Genomic DNA, 19560 nt, shown 5'->3' with positions numbered 1-19560 from the left:
CATTTTGAAAAACATAATTCTACTTTGAGTTTAACCATGATTTTTGGATATAGTTTCATGTTCATAAGAAAAATCATTTTCCCAGAAGGACAACTTTTAAATCAAAGTTTATCATAGTTTTTAATTATCTAACCCAAAACAGCCCCCGGTTTCACTACGACGGCGTATGTCCGGTTTTACGGTGTTCTTCGTGTTTCCAGGTTTTAAATCGTTAAGTTTGCATATCATATAGATATAGAACATGTGTTTAGTTGATTTTAAAAGTTAAGTTAGAAAGACTAACTTTGTTTGCGAACAAGTTTAGAATTAACTAAACTATGTTCTAGTGATTACAAGTTATAATCTTCGAATAAGATAGTTTTATATATATGAATCGAATGATGTTATAAACACCATTACTACCTCAAGTATAGTAGGTAAACCTACTGGAAGTAACAAGAAATGATCTAGAGCTTCAAAGGATCTTGGATGGCTTGGAAGTTCTTGAAGTAGAATCATGACACAAAAACAAGTTCAAGTAAGATTTTCTACTCGAATTAAGATAGTTATAGTTATAGAAATTGAATCAAAGTTTGAATATGAGTATTACCTTGAATTAGAATGATAACCTACTGTAAGTAACAAAGGTTTCTTGATCTTAGATGATTACTTGGAATGGATTAGAAAGCTTGGAAGTATACTTGCAAACTTGAAAGTATTCTTGATTTTATGAAACTAAAACTTATAGAATTTATGAAGAACACTTAGAACTTGAAGATAGAACTTGAGAGAGATCAATTAGATGAATACAATTGAAGAATGAAAGTGTTTGTAGGTGTTTTTGGTCGTGGATAATGGATGAGATTTAAAGGAAATTCTAGGGCTGCTAATCATTTAGGGCTGCTAAGGAGCTGATTATTGAGGTGTATATACCAATAGTATATACATCTAGAAGCTGTGTATTGTACGAGTACGAATACGGGTGCATACGAGTAGAATTGTTGATGAAAATGAATGAGAATGTAATTGTAAGCATTTTTCCTAAGTAGAAGTACTTTGATATATGTCTTGAAGTCTTTCAAAAGTGTATTAATACAACTTAATACACTACTTGTATATACATTTTAACTGAGTCGTTAAGTCATCGTTAGTCGTTACATGAAAGTGTTGTTTTGAAACCTTTAAGTTAACGATCTCATTTAATGTTGTTAACCCAATGTTTATTATATCTAATGAGATGTTAAATTATTACATTATCATGATATTATTATGTATGAATATATCTTAATATGATATATATACATTAAAATGTCGTTACAACGATAATCATTACATATATGCCTCGTTTTGTAATTCTTAAGTTAGTAGTCTTGTTTTACATATGTAGTTCATTGTTAACATACTTAATGATATATATAATTATCATCTTATCATGTTAAATATAGTGTAACAATATCTTAATATGATACATATGTATTTAGTAAGACGTTGTTATAACGATAATCGTTATGTATATTGTTTCGAGCTTCATAATTCAATAATCTCATTTTTTATGTATATCACACATTGTTAATATACTTAGTGAGATACTTACTTATCATAATCTCATGTTAACCATATATATGTCCATATATATATCATAATGTCGTTTTTACAAGTTTTAACGTTCGTGAATCGCCGGTCAACTTGGGTGGTCAATTGTCTACATAAAACTCATTTCAATTAATCAAGTCTTAACAAGTTTGATTACTTAACATGTTGGAAACATTTATTCATGTAAATATTAATCTCATATAATATATAATCATGGAAAATTTCGGGTTACTACACCAAGGCTACTACGATCCTAACCAAAAGCAAGTCTCATTCAACAATTAAACCAATACACCACCCGGATTTACCAATCAAAACTGAAACCAAAGTTACAACAATAATTATAACCAAAACTGAAACAACAACTTCTAACACCGAAACCAAAAACCTTACAACAATCAACCTTATAACAACCAACCTTATAACAACCAATCCAATTCGAATTATCAAAACAACCAAGGTTATAGTTAACCACAAAATAACCAAGGCTACAATCAACAACCTCAACAAAACACACAACAATCCCAACCTTCGAAAGTTTAGAGGAGATGATTCAAAATTATATCAAGAAGGCGGAATCAACCAAAGCATTCTTGTAAACGAGAATGAGTTCTTGAAGCAACAATTGATGCATCAACAAGCATCATTTCAAAACCTAGAAAGCACCGTTGGAAGACTTTCAAACCAAGTTGCCGAAAGACCTCAAGGAACCTTACCTTCAAACACTCAAGTTAACCCGAACAACAATTACAACAATTACCGATAACACAACCAAAATCAACAAAACAACAACACAACAACACAAGAGTGATTCCAGTCGAAAGCACCAACCAAAACCCTAACTACCCAAACCAAAATGAAAATGTCAATGCCATAACCACTCGAAGCGGCCTAACCACTCAAGGAATTGAAGATCCCCATCCACAACCCTTTCACCCATAAACCACTACTAAGTTTTATTGAAGAGGAAACCGGGGTTAGTAAGGAGAAGGGTAAAGAAAAGGTCAACTCAACCGAGGGTACGGGTAATGATGAAACGAGTAAGAAAAAGGGTAATGATCCTTTGAAGGCTACAAGACCGGTGCCATATCCAAAAGCTTTAAAGAAGGACAAGTTGGCGGCTTAATACAAAAGGTTTCAAGATATGATGAAAAACGTCTCGGTCAACTTGCTAATCACCGATGTGCTTAAAGGAATGCCAAACTACGGTCGGTTCATCAAGGAGCTAATTTCTCAAAGGGGTGATATCGGCCAAAAAGTCACATTTTTATCCCCAATATTAAGCTCTAGAACAATAAAGATTTAAACTTTGCTGGAAAAATTATCGCTTATTTGGTTGATTTTGTAGATTAAGTAATTACGAAGGCGATGTAAAAAGAATCAAGTAAAACGGAGCTAAAACGAAGATTCTAGAGCGAGAACGGTGAAAGACGAGAAATCAAGTTACGATCCAGTGAAATCAAGCTGACCAGGCAGACCAAACGGCTTATCAAACGGCTTTCCAAACGGCCTGCATGGCTCACAAACGGCCTGTCAAATGGCCAGAGCAAACGGGCACCTTAAACGGCTTGACCTGCCAAACGGCCCCTGCAAATGGCCTGCCAAACGGCTTGCCAAATGGCCTGCCAGCCGTTTGCAGGCAAAAATGAAGTCTATTTAAAGGGCTTTCTCCATCCATTTCAACATACACTCAATTTGTAATTCATTTTATATTTTCAAGCTTTTAGTTAGTTTTTAGTAGTAGTTAGCTTAGCTTTTATTTTCCGGAGGATATCCTGGTGAGTCCCTGCGATCTCAGGCAGATTTCTTCGGCCTTTTCAGGTTTTTATCTGAAACGCTTGTCTTTTGTATTAAACATGTGTTCTTACTTTTTATATTTAATAATGCGTTCTGATATTACCATGATAGCTTAATTAATCTGTATGTTTCCATGATAGAAGTTTGGGTTAGCGTAATTATATTAATTTAGTACGATTACTGTTATAATACTGAACTAGAAAGTCTGGTAGATTTGTATGCTAGCATCTTAAGGATTGACCAACCTAGGTTGTGATCAGGACTTGTCCACCTATATGAAATTAGCTACTTCATAGGATTTAGACCCCTGGTTATACTGTATCTGAAGATTCTATGAACTCGGTATGGCCGAAGTTCCCGAGAGGCATTTAATGCGCTTTTAGGACACGAAACTTAGGAATTGAGACATGAATGACCTAGTATACCTATTGACTATTCCAAAGAGACTTCTTAGGAGTTGTTAAGATCTAGTTAGTTCCTTCACTATGTTACGCAAGCCTATTGCATGTTCTTGTTTGATTGTTGCCTTAGGACTTAGTCATATCAACTGTTTAGGTATTCATTAGGTTTCTATCTGCTTTACTATCAGTATATCAACTGTAATGCTGTATAATGTTTGAATTGATATGATCTCAGTAGTATGATGGAATGGTTGTTAGTTTTCATTTAAGGTTTTGCCAACTTAAACTGACGAATTCCTTCTGTTTGTGATCAGTGTTCAATTAACACGGCACATTGTTATTCAGTTAACTAAACTGATAACAAGGGTTAGGATTAGAGCTCAACTTACTAATAAACCTAGTACTTTACCGAGAATAACCTCCGAGGTATAGCTACCCTTCAATTATACGACCAATTGACATACTTCTCACTGCTCAAAGAGAACTCTGAGAGTTTAGAGACAAGTAGGTCTGTGTAATTGGCTCATCCAACCAGATCTACATCATTACAAGCATAGTCTTAACATATGCATAATTACCTTTCCCTAACCCAACACTGATATCTTGCTCGACATCTCCCTGATCTGCATACTCCGGATATCCTTCCACTTATTTACTTTTCTGTACTTAGGACTTTTAGCTAAAACAAACTACTATCTTTTATCTAGGTAATTTAACTAAAAGACAATTATCCACTTGATCTTCAATTCGTTAATCCATAAAAAATACGACACTAGGTTAACTTACACCTTCTACACCTTAGAAAGTAAAAGTAAATTTAGGCCCCGCACAAAATAAATAAACTGTAACATCCCGCCTTTTTCCGTTTACTTTCCGTTAAGTTAATTTAAGTCCGTTATTTAATTATAACATCTCTCATTTTCTCTACGTATTTAAGGTAATTCGTTTGGTTAATTCGTGCACCCGTATTTAAACTTGAGGGACCAAAGTTGTCAAGTGGGCAAAGTCATGACTAGGTCAACTAGTCAACTTCATCCTCCTCCATTCATTTCATCCTCCTCATTTTCCACTACTTCCACTTTTATGCTCTCAAACCCTCAAACATAAATTCATCATCTAAATTTGATCTAGTAAGTGTTCTTCAAAACAAATTACATATTTGGAATCCTTGCATCTTCCTCTTCAAATCCATACCAACTTCATCTCATTTGGGTAACTTTCTAAAAATACTAGATTCTTTGTTCTTGATATTTTTGACTTATAAAAGTGTTCATTAGTGTCTATGGCTCAAGTCTAACAAGAATATGTGATTTATATGCTCGATCTTGTAATTTTAAGTAACTAGCATGAACTTGAATTTTGGTATGTTTGATCCTAAAATTTGGTTGCTTAAATATTGTTATATGTTAAAAGTGCATGTATTAAATGTGTTACTAGCATCACTAGCTTCAATTTGGTGTGTAGTTTGACTTAGAAAGACTCCATAAACATATTGCTAAATTTATGATTTTGAGTTAGGGTTTAATAGAAGTAAAATGGATTTTTGATGCATTGAATGCCTTTCAATGTTAATTGTAAGTGTTTAGTAGTATTGTATGCATAATTACCTATAAAACAGCGTATTATATGTGTGCATTTAATTACCGAGTCACCAAAATGCATTTATGAACTTGAAGCATTTATGATGAACATTAAATGAGCATTCAACTTGGATTTGATTATTGTAAATGATGTTTTTTGATTATGAAAGATGTTTAATTGTATTCCTCGTTAAATTACCTTTCCAACGATATAAGATATGTGTTTTGAATGTTTATGATTCATTAGTTGTGTTTGTTTGAAGTTTGGTTCGTGCACTTGTTAAAATTCAGAAACAGCATTTTCTCAGGTACAGAAGCGTCGCTTCTGCTCTAAGAGCGCCGCTCCTGGTCAGCCTTTTGTGGAGTTTTTCTTCAGACGTCAGGAGCGCCACTCCTGGAAACAAGAGCGCCGCTTCTGGGTCCTCAAGAGCGCCGCTCCTGGCTTAGGTGCGCCGCTCCTGTGCAGAAAAAGTAGACCAACTTATTTTGTGTTTTCACAAATTCATCCCCGCTTACTCGCAACTATGATTAACATGAAACTTGGCCAACATGTTTATATACGATTACTAATTGAAGAAAAAATGTTAGATACCCGACCCGTTGACGTTGACTTTGACCAAGTTTGACTTTTAGTCAAACTTAACCAAATACTTATGTGACCGTTCTAATCTTCTTTTATACTTGATTTTTACATGAAACTTGACAACTTGATTCACATATTATATAATCGAGTCGTAATGAGCCATAGGACTAATTGAACAACTTTGACCAACCGTGTTTACCGTTATTGATACGACCTACTTGTTTAGGTCAAGACTAGCATTCGTTCTTGCACACGTTTACTTTGTGAAGTATCTTAATTACTCGTGCACTCAAGGTGAGATCATAGTCCCATCTTTTCAACAACTTTTATACTTTTAAATCATGGGATGAGAAACATATACGTACCATACTTTTATGCTTTGAACACAAGTACGAAAACAAACATTCCACAGTGAGTTAGAACAAAAAGCCCCAATTCAATTATCATTAGTTACACTTGTAGGGTGTAAACGCGGACTTATGTTATGTGATCACATGGGCTTGACGAGCCCTCATTCGAACAGTTCGCTACCGTTAGCGGATGAAATATATTTTCGAGTATAGTGTATGTTCTAACACTACGTAACAGGGTACAACAGTTAAGTTTTGATAATTGGGTGCTCACTAACGTGCAACAACTTTTGGAATGCAAACGATTTAGATAATCAACTTTATGGAAATATTAAATCTTATGGTTCAAAAACAACGTTACTAATACACCTATGATTTCACCAACGTTTTTCGTTGACAGTTTTCTATATGTTTTCTCAGGTCCTTGAATGCTATGTGATACATGCTTCCGCACTCTTTTTGATACTTGCTTGGATGTCGAGTATTCATGCATACATGGAGCGTCTTTTGACTTTACATAGAAATTGTGTCGCATAGGTTTCATTTGTACTTAAAACGTTGTAACGTCACTAGTTGTTGAACTACTTTTTTAAACTTGAAATATCTTTACATTTGAAATGAATGCGACATATTTTTGGTCAAACGTCATTTTAAAGACTTATGACCACGTAACGGGACCTAAGTAGACGGCACCGTCAATGACGATTTTGTCGAGTCGCTACAGATGGTATCAGAGTGTTGGTTGTAGGGATTTAGAGTTCATTGGTGTCAACCCCGAGTCATAGGGTACATTAGTGAGTCTAGACTACAACCGGCATATAGACTTGAAGTAGGAATTACTTGACTATTTGTTCATTATTACTCGAACTCTTCTATTCATCTCTAACTCTTATTCCATCTTAATCTCACGTTGTTTAATTTGATTGACACGCCACCTTGACTATATGATATAATGTCGAATGCACATATGAATTAGGGTAATATAATTTCCAGGATTATATTACGGTGACTCATATGGACGTTCTGACATTATAACATAAAGAATTTAGGGCGAGTCAAGGAAAATTTCTATCTATCTTTATTCCATATCACGATTAGTATTATTGAGAATACTAATCAACTATATTCTTGTGTCTTGAAGGAACAATGCCTCCTCGCCGAGTCCCACGTAATGAAACTCCCAAACAAGCTCTTCAACGAATGATAGCCACCGCCGTAGATGCGGCCATGGCCGGTCACTCTTCCAACAACAATAACAATAACAACCACAACAACAACAATAGAGCCGGTAATTAAAATGATGGATGCTCCTATAAAGCTTTCATGGGGTGTAAACCTCATACTTTTGATGGAACCGGGGATAGGTTACTCTCACCTGATGGTTTGAACAAACGGAAGCCGTTTTTAGCATAAGCGGTTGCCGGGACCAAGATAAGGTCAAGTTTTACACTCACACTTTCGCCGGTATTACTCTCACTTGGTGGAACACATATGTACAATCGGTGGGTACCGATGAAACCCACACACTCTCTTGGGCCGATTTAAGGGAAAATATGATCACCGAATACTTCCCACGTGAAGAGACCCGCAAGCTCGAACAAGAGCTAAGGACTTTAAAAGCGGTCAGAAATGACCTCAAAGCTTATAATCAACGGTTTGCCGAGCTAGCCTTAATGTGTCCGGCTCTCGTGACTCCCGAGTCCCTAAGAGTTGAACTTTACATGGATGGCCTCCCTAAGAGCATCAAACACGGGGTAATGTCATCCAAACCCGCTAACCTACAAGAAGCTTTAAAGATGGCCCGCCAATTGATAGATACGGTGGTTGAAATCATAGTACCGGCACCTAAGGCCGAGGATAAATTGAGTGGCAACAAAAGAATATGGGAAGCCACTCAATCAAGCAACTACAACAACAACAACCCCGCCAAGAAACCTTTCACCTCCGACGGCAAGAAAAGTTATGTCGGAAATAAACCTTTTTGCAACAAATGCCACAAACATCACTATGGTGAATATGACAAGCCATTTTGCCACCGATGCCAAAGAAGTGGTCATGTAGCCAACGATTGTAGAAGTGCCGCCCCCGTCGCTCAAAAGGGGCCCAATACACTGAAAACGGGTGTTTGTTTTGAATGTGGCCAACCGGGTCATTTTAGAAATGCATGCCTAAAGAAGAAAGCTAACCCCAATGCACGCGGCCGAGCTTTCAACATTAACACTGAGGAAGCCCGAGATGACAATGAACTAGTCACGGGTACATTTCTTCTCAACAATTCTTATATCTCTTATTTATTCGATTCAGGTGCCGACAAGAGTTTTGTATCTAAGACTTTGACTCATTCTTTTTGCACTCCACCACTTCCACTAGATACTATGTACACCATTAAAGTGGCCAACGGGAAATTATTGAGTGCCGGCAAATTTTATCGGGGGTGTACGTTAAACTTAATGGGTAAAAAGTTTGAAATTGACTTGATACCTATAGAACTAGGGAGCTTCGATGTAATCATTGGTATGAATTGGTTAGCTAAAACGAAATCTCACATCCTTTGTGATCTCAAAGCAATTCAAATTCCTACCGAGAATGGTGAACCCTTGATTGTCTATGGCGATAAGAGTTGCACCGGACTCAACCTCGTTTCGTGCCTTAAAGTTGAAAAATACCTTCGTAAAGTTGTTTCGCGATTCTAGCCCATGTTAAGAAAGTCGAGACTGACGAGAAGCATATCTATGATGTGCCAATTGTTAGTGACTTTTCCGATGTTTCTCCTGATGAATTGCCGGGTCTTCCACCTCATCGACCAGTAGAATTCCAAATTGATCTTATTCCGGGAGCCACACCCGTAGCACGTGCACCGTATAGACTCGCTCCATCCAAAATGCAAGAATTGCAAAGTCAAATCCAAGAAATACTTGACCGTGGTTTTATCCAACCTAGCCATTCACTATGGGGTGCTCCAATTTTATTTGTTAAGAAGAAAGATGGATCCCTATGAATGTGCATCGACTATCGTGAACTAAACAAATTGATGGTTAAGAACCGATATCCTCTTCCACGCATCGACGACCTCTTTGATCAACTACAAGGGTCTTGTGTATATTCAAAAATCGATATCCGCTAGGGTTATCATCAACTAAGGGTTAAGGGGGAAGATGTCTCCAAAACCGCTTTTCGAACTCGCTATGGTAGTTACGAATTTCTTGTAATGCCATTTGGTCTAACTAACACACCGGCGGTGTTCATGGATCTTATGAACTGCGTGTGCAAGCCGTATCTCGACAAGTTCGTTATTGTATTCATCGATGATATCTTGGTCTATTCTAAAAGCGAAGAAGAGCATGAACAACACCTTCGACTTATGCTCGAACTCTTGAGGCAAGAACGACTCTATGCCAAATTCTCCAAGTGTGAATTTTAGTTGAAGGAAGTTCAATTTCTCGGTCATGTCGTAAGCGACCAAGGTATTAAGGTCGATCCCACAAAAATTGAAGCCATTAGCAAATGGGAATCCCCTACTACTCCTACTCACATTCGTCAATTCTTAGGTCTCGACGGATACTATCGTAGATTCATCAAGGATTTCTCTTTGATTGCTCGTCCTCTAACCGCATTAACTCACAAGGGAAAGAAATCCATTTGGGCAACCGAACAAGAGTCCGCATTTCAAATCTTGAAGACAAAGCTAACCACCGCTCCTATCTTGTCACTTCCCGAAGGCAATGATGATTTTGTTGTATATTGCGATGCCTCGAAACATGGTTTTGGGTGCGTATTGATGCAATGAAAGAAGGTTATTGCTTATGCCTTCCAACAATTGAAAATCCACGAATGGAATTACACGACACATGATCTCGAACTCGGAGCCGTTGTCTTTGTACTCAAAATGTGGAGATACTACCTTTATAGAACCAAAAGTAACATCTTCACCAATCACAAAAGCCTCCAACATATCTTCGACCAAAAACAACTAAACATGAGACAACGACGGTGGATTGAAACTTTGAACGATTACGATTGTGAGCTTCGTTACCATCCGGGAAAGGAAAATGTAGTAGCCGATGCCTTAAGTCGAAAAGAAAGAGCGGTGCCTCTTCGTGTTCGAGCTTTAAACATCACCATCCGCACCAATCTCCATAACCAAATTCGCGTAGCCCAAGACAAGGCTCTCAAGAATGAAAACATCTCTCTCGAACGCTTGAACGTCCTCGCCTCTCTATTCGAAGTTAAGGAGACCGGAATTGGATATTTCGCCGGAAGAATTTGGGTGCCTAGTTATGGGGACTTGCGAAGCCTTATTCTAGAGAAAGCCCATAAGTCAAGGTATTCGATTCACCCAGTGCCAATAAGATGTACCACGACCTCAAGGAACAATATTGGTGGCCGAACATTAAATGACATTGCTACTTATGTTGGAAAGTGCCTAACTTGCTCCAAAGTCAAAGCCGAACACCAAAGACCGTCCGGACTACTTCAACAACCCGAAATCCCACAATGGAAGTGGGAGAGAATAACGATGGATTTTATCACAAAACTACCAAGAACGGCGAGCGGTTATGATACTATTTGGGTTATGGTAGATCGTCTCATCAAATCCGCCCACTTCCTTGCCATGAAGGAAACCGACAAAATGGAAAAACTTGCACAACTTTACATTAAAGAGATCGTAGCCCATCACGGTGTACCATTATCGATTATTTCCGACCGAGATGGCCATTTTGTTTCTAGATTTTGGCGTACTTTACAAGAAGCGTTGGGAACACGATTAGACATGAGCACCGCATACCTTCCGCAAACTGACGGACAAAGCAAATGCACAATTCAAACCTTGGAAGACATGCTACGAGCTTGTGTTATCGATTTCAGAAAAGCTTGGGACAAGCACTTGCCACTCGCTGAATTCTCCTACAACAATAGTTATCACACGAGTATTAACGCCGCACCATTCGAAGCGTTATATGGCCGAAAATGTCGTTCACCTCTTTGTTGGGCCGAGGTAGGCGATAAGCAAATCACCGAACCTGAACTCATTCTTGAAACAACCGAGAAGATCGTTCAAATCCGAGATAGGCTCAGGACAGCCCGTAGTCGTCAAAAGAGCTATACCGACATTAGATGCAACGACCTCGAATTTAAAGTCGGTGACCGCGTAATGTTAAAAGTTGCACCTTGGAAAGGTGTAATCCATTTCGGGAAATGCGGGAAGCTAAATCCGCGGTATATTGGTCCTTTTGAAATCTTGGAGCGTGTTGGAAGCATTGTTTATCGTTTAGATCTTCCACCTCAAATGAGCTTCGTTCATCCAACTTTCCATGTATCAAATTTGAAGAAGTGTTTTGCCGAACCCGAACATGTCATCCCTCTCGAGGAGCTTACTATTAATGACAAACTTTATTTTGTGGAAGAACCGGTTGAAATTGTGGACCACTCCGTCAAAACGCTAAAACAAAGCAAAATCCCGATTGTCAAAGTTCGTTGGAATGCCAAAAGGGAACCCGAGTTAACTTGGGAATGACAAGATCAAATGCAAAGAAAGTATCCTCACTTATTCGTAGAGTTAAAAACGCAAGAACTCGAGGAAGAAACAACGACTACCACGCCTACTTAAATTTCGGGACAAAATTTCTTTTAAGGAGTAGGTAATGTTACATCCCGCCTTTTTCTGTTTGCTTTCCGTTAAGTTAATTTAAGGTCGTTATTTAATTATAGCATCTCTCGTTTGCTCTAGTATTTAAGGTAATTCATTTGGTTAATTCGCGCACCCGTATTTAAACTTGAGGGACCAAAGTTATCAAGTGGGCAAAGTCATGACTAGGTCAACTAGTCAACTTCATCCTCCTCCATTCATTTCATCCTCCTCATTTTCCACCACTTCCACTTTTATGCTCTCAAACCCTCAAACACAAACTCATCATCAAAATTCGATCTAGTAAGCGTTCATCAAAACAAATTACATATTTGGAATCCTTGCATCTTCCTCTTCAAATCCATACCAACTTCATCTCATTTGGGTAACTTTCTAAAAATACTAGATTCTTTGTTCTTGATGTTTTTGACTTATAAAAGTGTTCATTAGTGTCTATGGCTCAAGTCTAACATGAATATGTGATTTATATGCGATCTTGTTATTTTAAGTAACTAGCATGAACTTGAATTTTGGTGTGTTTGATCTTGAGAGTTGGTTTCTTAAATGTTGTTAGTTGTTAAAAGTGCATGTATTAAATGTGTTACTAGCATCACTAGCTTCAATTTGGTGTGTAGGTTGACTTAGAAAGACTCCATAAACATATTGCTAAATTTATGATTTTGAGTTAGGGTTTGATAGAAGTAAAATGCTTTGCAATGTTAATAGTAAGTGTTTAGTAGTATTGTATGCATAATTACCTACGAAACGGCGTATTATATGTGTGCATTTAATTCCTGAGTCACCAAAATGCATTTATGAACTTGAAGCATTTATGATGAACATTAAATGAGCATTCAACTTGGATTTGATTATTGTAAATGATGTTTTTGGATTATGAAAGGTGTTTAGTTTTATTCCTTGTTAAATTACCTTTCCAACGATATAAGATACGTGTTTTGAATGTCTACGATTCATTAGTTGTGTTTGTTTGAAGTTTGGTTCGTGCACTTGTTAAAATTCAGAAACAGCATTTTCCCAGGTACAAAAGCGCCGCTTCAGCACTAAGAGCGCCGCTCCTGGTCAGCCTTTTGTGGAGTTTTTCTTCAGACATCAGGACCGCCGCTCCTGGAAACAAGAGCGCCGCTTCTGGGTCCTCAAGAGCGCCGCTCCTGGCTTAGTTGCGCCGCTCCTGTGCAGAAAAAGTAGACCAACTTATTTTGTGTTTTCACAAATTCATCCCCGCTTACTCGCAACTCCGATTAACATGAAACTTGGCCAACATGTTTATATACGATTACTAATTGAAGAAAAATTGTCAGATACTCGACCCGACCTGTTGACGTTGACTTTGACCAAGTTTGACTTTTAGTCAAACTTAACCAAATACTTATGTGACCGTTCTAATCTTCTTTTATACTTGATTTTTGAATGAAACTTGACAACTTGATTCACATATTATATAATCAATTCGTAATGAGCCATAGGACTAATTGAACAACTTTGACCAACTGTGTTTACCGTTATTGATACGACCTACTTGTTTAGGTCAAGACTAGCATTCGTTCTTGCACACGTTTACTTTGTGAAGTACCTTAATTACTCGTGCACTCAAGGTGAGATCATAGTCCCATCTTTTCAACAACTTTTATACTTTTAAATCATGTGATGAGAAACATATACATACCATACTTTTATGCTTTGAACACAAGTACGAAAACAAACATTCCACAGCGAGTTAGAACTAAAAGCCTCAATTCAATTATCATTAGTTATACTTGCAGGGTGTAAACGTGAACTTATGTTATGTGATCACATGGGCTTGATGAGCCCTCATTCGGACGGTTCGCTACCATTAGCGGATGAAATATATTTTCCAGTATAGTGTATGTTCTAACACTACGTAACAGGGTACAAAACAGTTAAGTTTTGATAATTGGGTGCTCGCAAACGTGCAACAACTTTTGGAATGCAAACGATTTAGATAATCAACTTTATGGAAATATTAAATCTTGTGGTTCAAAAAAAACGTTACTAATACACCTATGATTTCACCAACGTTTTTCGTTGACAATTTTCTATATATTTTTTCAGGTCCTTGAACTCTACGTGATACATGCTTCCGCACTCTTTTTGATACTTGCTTGGATGTCGAGTATTCATGCATACATGGAGCGTCTTTTGACTTTACTTAGAAATTGTGTCGCATAGGTTTCATTTGTACTTAAAACGTTGTAACGTCACTAGTTGTTGAACTACTTTTGTAAACTTGAAACATCTTTACATTTGAAATGAATGCGACATATTTTTGGTCAAACGTCATTTTAAAGACTTATGACCACGTAACGGGACCTAAGTAGACAGTGCCGTCAATGACGATTTTGTCGGGTCGCTACATAAATAAAACCACTGTGTGCTACTCTGTTCCACCGAACCAGACGTCCTGCAGCCCAACAACACCGCACGAATAAAACCGTACATTAGTGGCATATCAAGGGGTAAATATCATGATGAAACATCTTTCTTTATTGAGGAGGAGTGCAATAAGATTCTTGCATCAAGGCCAAGGATTCCTAAAAAGTTAGGAGATCCGGGAAAATTTGTTTTCCCTTGTAAGTTTGGTGACTCGGAAGTGTTTAATGCACTGGCCAACTTGGGTGCAAGCATTAACCTAATGCCCCACTCACTTTACGAGAGACTTGGCCTTGGACCTCTTAAACCGACCCGAATTAGGATAAGATTGGCCAACCATTCATTTGATACAGCTATTGGCATCGCCGAGAACATCTTGGTTAGCATTGACACCTTGGTGTTCCCGGTTGATTTTGTTATCATCGAAATGAAGGAGGACCTTCAAGTCCCCCTCATCTTAGGAAGACTATCTTTAGCGACCGCCAACACTATCATCTTGGTACAACACAACCAACTCAACATTGGAGTTGGTGAAGAGCGTATAACTATCAATATCCGGGAAGCTATGAAGCAACCGAGTAACACCGATGATGATGAGTGCTATGATTTTGACCATATTGACCTTTATGTCTATGACGAACTTGAAAAGCTTTTAAAGGTTGATACCACGAGGTTCAACCAACTATGTGATAATGAAATTGTGGATTTAGAAGTCGATTTTTGGGAATTGATGAATGTTAATGTTGATGAATTTGAAATTGAAAATGAGACCACTCGGGAAGAGTCATTTGAGTCTATCCCTCATGAAGATAGATTTCGAATCAAGTCTTCATGTGAAGAACCTCCCACTCTTGAGCTTAAAGAGCTCCCCGAGCACCTTGAATATGCTTATATTAAGGAAGCAAACCAACTTCCGGTGATTATCTCTTCGAGACTCAACCAAGATCAAAAGACGCTACTTGTTTCACTACTTAAGTCCCATCACACAGCAATAGCATGGAAGACTACGGACATTCAGGAGATCGATCCATCATATTGTACACACGAAATCCTCATGGAAGAAAATTTTAAACCGGTTGTCCAACGACAATGAAGACTTAACCCAAACATGAAGGAGGTTGTCAAAAAGGAAGTGATTAAATTGTTGGACGCGGGCCTTATCTACCCAATATCCTACTCACCATGGGTGAGTCCCGTTCAAGTGGTGCCCAAAAAGGGTCGGACCACGGTGATATTAAATGAACAAAATGAACTTGTCCTAACTTGAACCATCACGGGATGGCGGGCATGCATTGACTATAGGCGTCTAAACGATGCAACAAGAAAAGACCATTTCCCACTCCCATACATCGATCAAATGATCGAATGTCTAGCCGAGAGAGAGTTCTATTAGTTTCTTGATGGGTTTATGGGATACTTCCAAATCCCGATAGACCCCGAGGATCAAGAAAAGACAACCTTTACATGTCCCTATGGTACATTTGCTTATTGGAGAATGCCATTCGGGTTGTGTAATGCCCCGAGGACATTCCAAAGATGCATGCTTGCTATCTTCTCCGATATGGTTGAGGACACTATGGAGGTGTTCATGGATGATTTTTCTATGTTCGGGGACTCGTTTGACCATTGTCTTAAAAATCTTGATAAAATGCTAACTAGTTGTGAAAATGCAAATTTGGTTCTAAATTAGAAGAAATGTCACTTCATGGTCAACGATGGGGTAGTTTTAGGACACAAAATTTCTAAGGCATGAATCGAGGAAGACAAAGCTAAAATCGGCGTGATAAAAGACTTGCCTAGACCATCGGATGTGAAAGCAATCCGAAGTTTTACTGGGCACGCGGGATTTTATAGTCGGTTCATAAAAGATTTTTCAAAAATCGCCCGCCCTATGACCAAATTGTTAGAAAAGGACCAACCTTTCTTGTTTGATGATGAATGCGTCGAGGCATTCAACTTGTTGAAAGAAAATCTCATTAACCCACCAATTCTTATCTCTCCTGATTGGGAAAAAGACTTTGAATTAATGTGCGATGCGAGCAATTATGCACTTGGTGCGGTTCTTGGTCAAAGAGTTGACCAACACTTTATGCCAATTTACTATACAAGCAAAACCCTAAATGGGGCCCAATTGAATTACACCACTACCGAGAAGGAGCTTCTCGCGGTGGTATTTGCATTTGATAAGTGTCGGTCTTATCTTGTACTTTCAAAGACAATCGTCTACACGGATCACTCCGCGTTAAAGTACCTTTTTCAAAAGCAAGACGCGAAACATCGTTTGATTCGTTGGGTGCTACTTTTGCAAGAGTTTGACATAGAAAATAAGGATAAAAAGGGAGCCAAGAATGTAGCGGCCGACCACTTATCAAGGTTAGACAATCCCGGGCTTCAACCCTTAGACGAGTCCAAGATTCGGGATACCTTCCCGGATGAACATTTAATGAGAGTTGACCTAGTCGATGAAGTTCCATGGTTTGTCAATTTTGAAAACTACTTTGTGACGCCCCGTACAAAACCATCGTGTACGGATCATCAACAATAGGATCATTACGAGGTCAAACGCTATATGCTGTTTAAAAACCAGTTTTTGCATTCATGAAAAGATAACGTTTTACAAAAGATAACGTGCTTCTACGAATAGAAAGCATAAATATAAGTACGTGACTCAAAGGTCATTACAAAGCCATTATTCAGAAATAACATAAGTTGTGAATGCAAGATAAAAGTTCCATGATTGAGACATCTCTAAATAATGCAACGGAAGTCAAACACAGCAGTCTATTACAGCGGAAGCAATAAGCGTCTTAGTTACCTGAGAATAAAACATGCTAAAAAGTCAACACGAATGTTGGTGAGCTATAGTTTTTGTAATTAACGATATAATGTAGACCACGAGATTTCGTATTCAAAACAGTATGAAAAGTATATGCTTATCCGTGGGCACCCGGTAACTAACTTAACAAAAGTAAATATCACCCCCTAAAAGTACACTTGGCGAGTGCGTATGTTCTCGAAGTATTAAACACCCGTTAAATGCTAGCGCAACCAGCCCGACTAGCCCGAGTGGGGATGTCAAACCCTATGGATCCATATCTAAGATTTGCGTTCACCGGTTCATAAACCAATGATTAAACGTTACCGTGCTAAGGGGAATCTTTGTGCCGTTATGTCACCTACACATATACAAAGTTTAAGTACTCGTGTCTAGTATGTAAAACATAAAAAGCGCATGTATTCTCAGTCCCAAAAATAGTTAAAGTAAAAAAGGGAAGCTATAACTCACAGTGATAAATGCGGTAAAAGTCGGTACGGAAAGTATGCAAGTAGTAAGTCGGTCTGAAAAGTCCTCAACCTAAGTCAAAGGTCACTAGGTCAGTATATTGTCCCCAAAAGTTTAAAAGTGAATAAATTAAGTCTTAAGTATCATCATCATCATCATTCGTAAAAGATAAAGTAAGTTTTCATCAAAAATAGAGATCGAAACAAAAGGCTGACTTCGGACAGCTGCTACGACCACTATGCAAAAAGAAAAGACGCGTGGTCAGTGGCCAAGGCTCCGTATGTGAGTCCTATAACCGATGTCTAATTTTCAGAACCTAACTCGTCTTCTTCTAACCGTGGCGACAGTTTAAGTGCGAGTAGGTCAGAATTTTCAGCACGTCGTTACAAAGGCGTAGTGACTTTCGGAAGGCTATAAATCCTAAACCGTATATCATATTTAGGTGAGTCTTGAACGAAAAGTCATCTACTCGAACCAAACTATCTGAAAATCAATTTTACAGAAGTCCTAGGAGTCTGATAAGACCCCAAAAAACAGCAAACAAGTGCTTCGGTGGGTTTATTGGTGCTTGATGCTCATCACGGTTCTCATCCTTGATGCGTGTAAGCTTCAAGTGTACAACTCTTTGATGTTTTAACATCACTTTGACAAAGTTTCAACCATCAATACACAACTAAGAGTAAAAGCTAACATTCTACAAGTTTTGAACATCAAGGTTGTCTCTTTATTGCATAAACACAATAAAGCTTCAACCTCTGTCCTTTTGACACAAGTTTATGCATCTTCATCATATGAGATGATGAAAACTTGATTTTATCACCATAAAAATCATAAAAAGGTTCCAAGTAAGTGAGATCTACAATAATAACTTAGATCTCAAGTATTAAGAAACCCTAAGCTAGAAAGCTTGGATCTTTACAAGATTAATGAGACCATAAGCTAGAAAGCTAAGATCTAGTGAAAGTAATGAGACCATAAGCTAAAAAGCTAAGATCTAAACAAAATAATGAAACCCTAAGCTAGAAAGCTTGGATCTTAAATTTTCTTGATGATCCTTAAAGCAAAAGGCTAGATCTACAAGTTACATGAAGATCATAAACACAAGTTTTGATCTTTTAACAAAAATAAAGTGATATTAAGCTATAAAGCTCATATCCATCAAAATAATGAAGATTCAAAGCTAGAAAGCTTGAATCTTTCATGTTCTTGAAGGATTCAAATCAAAGTTTCAATCTTCAAGATATAACAAGATCAAGAAGCTAAAAAGCTTGATCCTTTAGTGATGATGATGATGTCGAAAATAAGAAGAAAAGAAGAAGAAGAAGAAAATTTGAAACTTACACTTTTTAGAGTGAGAAAGACTAGAGAGAAAATTAGAGAGTAAGTGTGTGTAAAATGTGAATGAGATCAAGTGTGAAATGGAAGGAAATAGCTTGGTATTTATAGTGGTGGTGAGGGGTGGTGGCCGTGGGTTTTGGGGGGGACAAGGGGGATACCTTTTTGCTTTTTGATTAGTGGTGGTCTAAAGGTGGTGCTTATTGTTAGGATCCCATGCAACATTTGTGATAATGGTGAACAAAAATGCTAGTATGTTGGCTTAACTTAGTGGATTTTTATCTTACATTTATATGGGTCATAAACTTATTAATGTTTTGCTAATTAAATAGTCCATTAGCTAGAGTAGGATGGACTTGAGTCCAACAAGGTAGAAAGTCTAACAAGACTAACTAGTGTGCATTAGTAAATTACTAAGCTTAATTAAGCATCCAAAAACCAAGTAATTGTTATTAGAAAATAACAATTAGTATTTCGTAGTCATAATATTCCAATTAAGACAAAAGTTAAACGTGTACCAAGATACATAGCTCGTTCTATACGTCAAGTGACACTAACGGTCATAAAAGCATTCGAGGATCAAGTTAAGTAACTAAGTACTTAACAGCACGTTCTAAAATATAA

The sequence above is a fragment of the Rutidosis leptorrhynchoides genome, chromosome 2, assembly GCF_046630445.1.
Source record: "Rutidosis leptorrhynchoides isolate AG116_Rl617_1_P2 chromosome 2, CSIRO_AGI_Rlap_v1, whole genome shotgun sequence".
NCBI classification, from domain to species: Eukaryota; Viridiplantae; Streptophyta; class Magnoliopsida; order Asterales; family Asteraceae; genus Rutidosis; species Rutidosis leptorrhynchoides.
Note: the sequence above shows the minus strand (reverse complement) of the source record.